This window comes from Lolium perenne, chromosome 6 (genome assembly GCF_019359855.2).
Source record: "Lolium perenne isolate Kyuss_39 chromosome 6, Kyuss_2.0, whole genome shotgun sequence".
NCBI lineage: Eukaryota > Viridiplantae > Streptophyta > Magnoliopsida > Poales > Poaceae > Lolium > Lolium perenne.
The window spans coordinates 105,806,673-105,814,908 of record NC_067249.2 but is presented as its reverse complement, the minus strand read 5'-3'; positions in this window follow the sequence as shown (position 1 = coordinate 105,814,908).

Below are 8,236 nucleotides of genomic sequence, written 5' to 3'. Positions count from 1 at the left end.
AGTTGATGCTAGTAACTCCAAGAGGGAGTATTTATGCTCGATAGTGGGTTCATGCCTCTGTGAATCTGGAGGAGTGACAAGAACCACTAAGGTTATGGATGTGCTGTTGCCACTAGGGATAAAACATTAGTGCTATGTTCAAGGATGTAGTCACTAGTTACATTACGCGCAATACTTAATGCAATTGTCTGTTGTTAGCAACTTAATACTGGAGGGGGTTCGGATGATAACGAAGGTGGACTTTTTAGGCATAGATGCAGTTGGATGACGGTCTATGTACTTTGTCGTAATGCCCAATTAAATCTCACTATACTCATCATGATATGTATGTGCATGGTCATGCTCTCTTTATTTGTCAATTGCCCAACTGTAATTTGTTCACCCAACATGCTGTTTGTCTTATGGGAGAGACACCTCTAGTGAACTGTGGACCCCGGTCCAATTCTCTTTACTGAAATACAATCTACTGCAATACCATTCTACTGTTTTCTGCAAACAATCATCTTCCACACAATACGGTTAATCCTTTGTTACAGCAAGCCGGTGAGATTGACAACCTCACTGTTTCGTTGGGGCAAAGTACTTTGGTTGTGTTGTGCAGGTTCCACGTTGGCGCCGGAATCTCTGGTGTTGCGCCGCACTACATCCCGCCGCCATCAACCTTCAACGTGCTTCTTGGCTCCTCCTGGTTCGATAAACCTTGGTTTCTTTCTGAGGGAAAACTTGCTGCTGTGCGCATCATACCTTCCTCTTGGGGTTCCCAACGAACGTGTGAGTTACACGCCATCAAGCACATTTTCTCAAGCGCCGTTGCAGGGAGATCAAGACACGCTGCAAGGGGAGTCTCCACTTCTCAATCTCTTTACTTTGTTTTTGTCTTGCTTAGTTTTATTTACTACTTTGTTTGCTGCACTAAATCAAAATACAAAAAAATTAGTTGCTAGTTTTACTTTACTTGTTATCTTGTTTGCTATATCAAAAACGCAAAAAAATTAGTTTACTTGCATTTACTTTATCTAGTTTGCTTTATTTACTGTTGCTAAAATGGCCAACGCTGAAAACACTAAGTTGTGTGACTTCACAACCACAAATAATAATGATTTCTTATGCACACCTATTGCTCCACCTGCTACTACAGCAGAATTCTTTGAAATTAAACCTGCTTCTTGAATCTTGTTATGCGAGAGCAATTTTCTGGTGTTAGTTCTGATGATGCTGCTGCCCATCTTAATAATTTTGTTGAACTATGTGAAATGCAAAAATATAAAGATGTAGATGGTGATATTATTAAACTAAAATTGTTCCCTTTCTCATTAAGAGGAAGAGCTAAAGATTGGTTGCTATCTCTGCCTAAGAATAATATCGATTCATGGACTAAATGCAAGGATGCTTTTATTGGTAGATATTATCCCCCTGCTAAAATTATATCTTTGAGGAGTAGCATAATGAATTTTAAACAATTAGATACTGAACATGTTGCTCAAGCTTGGGAGAGAATGAAATCTCTGGTTAAAAATTGCCCAACCCATGGACTGACTACTTGGATGATCATCCAAACCTTCTATGCAGGACTAAATTTTTCTTCACGGAATTTATTGGATTCAGCTGCTGGAGGTACCTTTATGTCCATCACTCTTGGTGAAGCAACAAAGCTTCTTGATAATATGATGATCAACTACTCTGAATGGCACACGGAAAGAGCTCCACAAGGTAAGAAGGTAAATTCTGTCGAAGAAACCTCTTCCTTGAGTGATAAGATCGATGCTATTATGTCTATGCTTGTGAATGATAGGACTAATATTGATCCTAATAATGTTCCATTAGCTTCATTGGTTGCACAAGAAGAACATGTTGATGTAAACTTCATTAAAAATAATAATTTCAACAACAATGCTTACCGGAACAATTCTAGTAACAACTATAGGCCATATCCTTATAATAATGGCAACGGCTATGGTAATTCTTATGGGAATTATTACAACAATAATAGGAGTTCACCCCCTGGACTTGAAGCCATGCTTAAGGAATTTATTAGTACACAAACTGCTTTTAACAAATCTGTTGAAGAAAAGCTTGGGAAAATTGATATACTTGCTTCTAAAGTTGATAGTCTTGCTGCTGATGTTGATCTTTTGAAATCGAAAGTTATGACTAATGAGAATCATCATAATAAAATTACTACTACAGCAAATGCCATTCAAGTTAGAATTAATGAGAATATAAGATTAATGGCTGAACTGCGTGCTAGGTGGGATAGAGAAGAAAATGAAAAACTAGCTAAAGAGAAGAATATAGCTAAAGTTTGGACTATTACCACCACTAGTAATGCTAATGCTACACATGTTGCTACACCTCCTACTCATACTAATAAAAGAATTGGTGTTAGCAATGTTTCCACTTCAAATGCAAAGCGCGAAAAACTGCCTGAAACTGCTAAAACTGCTGAAACTGCCTGTGATAAAGCTGCTGAAATTTTTTCCAACATTGGGGATGATGATCCCATTGCTTTAGATTATAATGGTTTGAATTTTGATGATTGCCACATCTCTGAAGTTATAAAGTTCTTGCAAAAACTTGCTAAAAGTCCTAATGCTAGTGCTATAAATTTGGCTTTCACGCATCATGTTACAAATGCTCTCATAAAAGCTAGAGAAGAGAAACTAGAGCGTGAAGCCTCTATTCCTAAAAAGTTAGATGATGGTTGGGAGCCCATCATTAAGATGAAGATTAAAGATTTTGATTGTAATGCTTTATGTGATCTTGGTGCAAGTATCTCTGTTATGCCTAAGAAAATTTATAATATGCTTGACTTGCCACCGCTGAAAAATTGTTATTTGGATGTTAATCTTGCTGATCATTCTACAAAGAAACCTTTGGGGAAAGTTGATAATGTTCGCATTACCGTTAACAATAACCTTGTTCCCGTTGATTTTGTTGTCTTGGATATTGAATGCAATGCATCTTGTCCCATTATATTGGGAAGACCTTTTCTTCGAACTGTTGGTGCTATCATTGATATGAAGGAAGGTAATATAAAATATCAATTTCCTTTCAAGAAAGGTATGGAACACTTCCCTAGAAAGAGAATGAAGGTACCTTTTGATTCTATTATGAGAACAAATTATGATGTTGACACTTCATCTCTTGATAATACTTGATACACACTTTCTGCGCCTAGCTGAAAGGCGTTAAAGAAAAGCGCTTATGGGAGACAACCCATGTTTTTACCTACAGTACTTTGTTTTTATTTTGTGTCTTGGAAGTTGTTTACTACTGTAGCAACCTCTCCTTATCTTAGTTTTGTGTTTTGTTGTGCCAAGTTAAGCCGTTGATAGAAAAGTAAGTACTAGATTTGGATTACTGCACAGTTCCAGATTTCTTTGCTGTCACGAATCTGGGTCCACCTCCCTGTAGGTAACTCAGAAAATTAAGCCAATTTACGTGCATGATCCACAGATATGTACGCAACTTTCATTCAATTTGAGCATTTTCATTTGAGCAAGTCTGGTGCCATTTTAAAATTCGTCAATACGAACTGTTCTGTTTTGACAGATTCTGCCTTTTATTTCGCATTGCCTCTTTCGCTATGTTGGATGAATTTCTTTGATCCACTAATGTCCAGTAGCATTATGCAATGTCCAGAAGTGTTAAGAATGATTGTGTCACCTCTGAATATGTCAATTTATAATGTGCACTAACCCTCTAATGAGTTGTTTCGAGTTTGGTGTGGAGGAAGTTTTCAAGGATCAAGAGAGGAGTATGATGCAACATGATCAAGGAGAGTGAAAGCTCTAAGCTTGGGGATGCACCCGGTGGTTCACCCCTGCATATATCAAGAAGACTCAAGCGTCTAAGCTTGGGGATGCCCAAGGCATCCCCTTCTTCATCGACAACATTATCAGGTTCCTCCCCTGAAACTATATTTTTATTCCATCACATCTTATGTGCTTTTTCTTGGAGCGTCGGTTTGTTTTTGTTTTTGTTTTTGTTTTGTTTGAATAAAATGGATCCTAGCATTCACTTTATGGGAGAGAGACACGCTCCGCTGTAGCATATGGACAAGTATGTCCTTGGTTTCTACTCATAGTATTCATGGCGAAGTTTCTCCTTCGTTAAATTGTTATATGGTTGGAATTGGAAAATGATACATGTAGTAATTGCTATAAATGTCTTGGGTAATGTGATACTTGGCAATTGTTGTGCTCATGATTAAGCTCTTGCATCATATGCTTTGCACCCATTAATGAAGAAATACATAGAGCATGCTAAAATTTGGTTTGCATATTTGGTTTCTCTAAGGTCTAGATAATTTCTAGTTTTGAGTTTGAACAACAAGGAAGACGGTGTAGAGTCTTATAATGTTTTCAATATGTCTTTTATGTGAGTTTTGCTGCACCGGTTCATCCTTGTGTTTGTTTCAAATAAGCCTTGCTAGCCTAAACCTTGTATCGAGAGGGAATACTTCTCATGCATCCAAAATACTTGAGCCAACCACTATGCCATTTGTGTCCACCATACCTACCTACTACATGGTATTTTCCGCCATTCCAAAGTAAATTGCTTGAGTGCTACCTTTAAAATTCCATCATTCACCTTTGCAATATATAGCTCATGGGACAAATAGCTTTAAACTATTGTGGTATTGAATATGTAATTATGCACTTTATCTCTTATTAAGTTGCTTGTTGTGCGATAACCATGTTTACTGGGGACGCCATCAACTACTCTTTGTTGAATTTCATGTGAGTTGCTATGCATGTTCGTCTTGTCTGAAGTAAGAGAGATCTACCACCATAGGGTTAAGCATGCATATGTTAGAGAAGAACATTGGGCCGCTAACTAAAGCCATGTTCCATGGTGGAAGTTTCAGTTTTGGACAACAATCCTCAAATCTCAAATGAGAAAATTATTAATTGTTGTTATATGCTTATGCATAAAAGAGGAGTCCATTATCTGTTGTCTATGTTGTCCCGGTATGGATGTCTAAGTTGAAGAATAATCAATAGCGAGAAATCCAATGCGAGCTTTCTCCTTAGACCTTTGTACAGGCGGCATAGAGGTACCCCTTTGTGACACTTGGTAAAAACAATGCATTGTGATGATCCGGTAGTCCAAGCTAATTAGGACAAGGTGCGGGCACTATTAGTATACTATGCATGAGGCTTGCAACTTGTAAGATATAATTTACATGATACATAAGCTTTATTACTACCGTTGACAAAATTGTTTCATGTTTTCAAAATCAAAGCTCTAGCACAAATATAGCAATCGATGCTTTTCCTCTATGGAGGACCATTCTTTTACTTTCAATGTTGAGTCAGTTCACCTATTTCTCTCCACCTCAAGAAGCAAACACTTGTGTGAACTATGCATTGATTCCTACATACTTGCTTATTGCACTTATTATATTACTCTATGTTGACAATATCCATGAGATATACATGTTACAAGTTGAAAGCAACCGCTGAAACTTAATCTTCTTTTGTGTTGCTTCAATACCTTTACTTTGAATTATTGCTTTATGAGTTAACTCTTATGCAAGACTTATTGATGCTTGTCTTGAAGTGCTATTCATGAAAAGTCTTTGCTATATGATTCACTTGTTTACTCATGTCATATACATTGTTTTGATCGCTGCATTCACTACATATGCTTTACAAATAGTATGATCAAGATTATGATGGCATGTCACTCCGTAAATTATCTGTGTTATCGTTTTACCTGCTCGGGACGAGCAGAACTAAGCTTGGGGATGCTGATACGTCTCCGACGTATCGATAATTTCTTATGTTCCATGCCACATTATTGATGTTATCTACATGATTTATGCACACTTTATGTCGTATTCGTGCATTTTTCGGAACTAACCTATTAACAAGATGCCGAAGTGCCGATTCTTTGTTTTCTGCTGTTTTTGGTTTCAGAAATCCTAGTAAGGAAATATTCTCGGAATTGACGAAATCAAAGCCTGGGGCCTATTTTCTCACGAAGCTTCCGGAAGTCCGAAGGAGAGACGAAGAGGGGCCACGGAGGGGCCACACCCTAGGCGGCGCGGCCCCCCTTGGCCGCGCGGCCCCGTGGTGTGGGGCCCCGTGCCGCCTCTTGACCTGCCCTTTCGCCTATAAAAAGTCTCCGTGACGAAACCCCAGTACCGAGAACCACGATACGGAAAACCTTCCGGAGACGCCGCCGCCGCCGATCCCATCTCGGGGATCCAGAGAGATCGCCTCCGGCACCCTGCCGGAGAGGGGAATCATCTCCCGGAGGACTCTACGCCGCCATGGTCGCCTCCGGTGTGATGTGTGAGTAGTCTACCCCTGGACTATGGGTCCATAGCAGTAGCTAGATGGTTGTCTTCTCCCCATTGTGCTATCATTGTCGGATCTTGTGAGCTGCCTAACATGATCAAGATCATCTATCTGTAATTCTATATGTTGCGTTTGTTGGGATCCGATGAATAGAGAATACTTGTTATGTTGATTATCAAAGCTATGCTTATGTGTTGTTTATGATCTTGCATGCTCTCCGTTATTAGTAGATGCTCTGGCCAAGTTGATGCTAGTAACTCCAAGAGGGAGTATTTATGCTCGATAGTGGGTTCATGCCTCTGTGAATCTGGAGGAGTGACAAGAACCACTAAGGTTATGGATGTGCTGTTGCCACTAGGGATAAAACATTAGTGCTATGTTCAAGGATGTAGTCACTAGTTACATTACGCGCAATACTTAATGCAATTGTCTGTTGTTAGCAACTTAATACTGGAGGGGGTTCGGATGATAACCTGAAGGTGGACTTTTTAGGCATAGATGCAGTTGGATGACGGTCTATGTACTTTGTCGTAATGCCCAATTAAATCTCACTATACTCATCATGATATGTATGTGCATGGTCATGCTCTCTTTATTTGTCAATTGCCCAACTGTAATTTGTTCACCCAACATGCTGTTTGTCTTATGGGAGAGACACCTCTAGTGAACTGTGGACCCCGGTCCAATTCTCTTTACTGAAATACAATCTACTGCAATACCGTTCTACTGTTTTCTGCAAACAATCATCTTCCACACAATACGGTTAATCCTTTGTTACAGCAAGCCGGTGAGATTGACAACCTCACTGTTTCGTTGGGGCAAAGTACTTTGGTTGTGTTGTGCAGGTTCCACGTTGGCGCCGGAATCTCTGGTGTTGCGCCGCACTACATCCCGCCGCCATCAACCTTCAACGTGCTTCTTGGCTCCTCCTGGTTCGATAAACCTTGGTTTCTTTCTGAGGGAAAACTTGCTGCTGTGCGCATCATACCTTCCTCTTGGGGTTCCCAACGAACGTGTGAGTTACACGCCATCACATCCCCAAGCTTAGTTCTGCTCGTCCCGAGCAGGTAAAACGATAACACAGATAATTTCTGGAGTGACATGCCATCATAATCTTGATCATACTATTTGTAAAGCATATGTAGTGAATGCAGCGATCAAAACAATGTATATGACATGAGTAAACAAGTGAATCATATAGCAAAGACTTTTCATGAATAGCACTTCAAGACAAGCATCAATAAGTCTTGCATAAGAGTTAACTCATAAAGCAACAATTCAAAGTAAAGATATTGAAGCAACACAAAAGAAGATTAAGTTTCAGCGGTTGCTTTCAACTTGTAACATGTATATCTCATGGATATTGTCAACATAGAGTAATATAATAAGTGCAATAAGCAAGTATGTAGGAATCAATGCACAGTTCACACAAGTGTTTGCTTCTTGAGGTGGAGAGAGATAGGTGAACTGACTCAACATTGAAAGTAAAAGAATAGTCCTCCATAGAGGAAAAGCATCGATTGCTATATTTGTGCTAGAGCTTTGATTTTGAAAACATGAAACAATTTTGTCAACGGTAGTAATAAAGCATATGCATCATGTAAATTATATCTTATAAGTTGCAAGCCTCATGCATAGTGTACTAATAGTGCCCGCACCTTGTCCTAATTAGCTTGGACTACCGGATCATCACAATGCATTGTTTTTACCAAGTGTCACAAAGGGGTACCTCTATGCCGCCTGTACAAAGGTCTAAGGAGAAAGCCCGCATTGGATTTCTCGCTATTGATTATTCTTCAACTTAGACATCCATACCGGGACAACATAGACAACAGATAATGGACTCCTCTTTTATGCATAAGCATGTAACAACAATTAATAATTTTCTCATTTGAGATTTGAGGATATATGTCCAAAACTGAAACTTC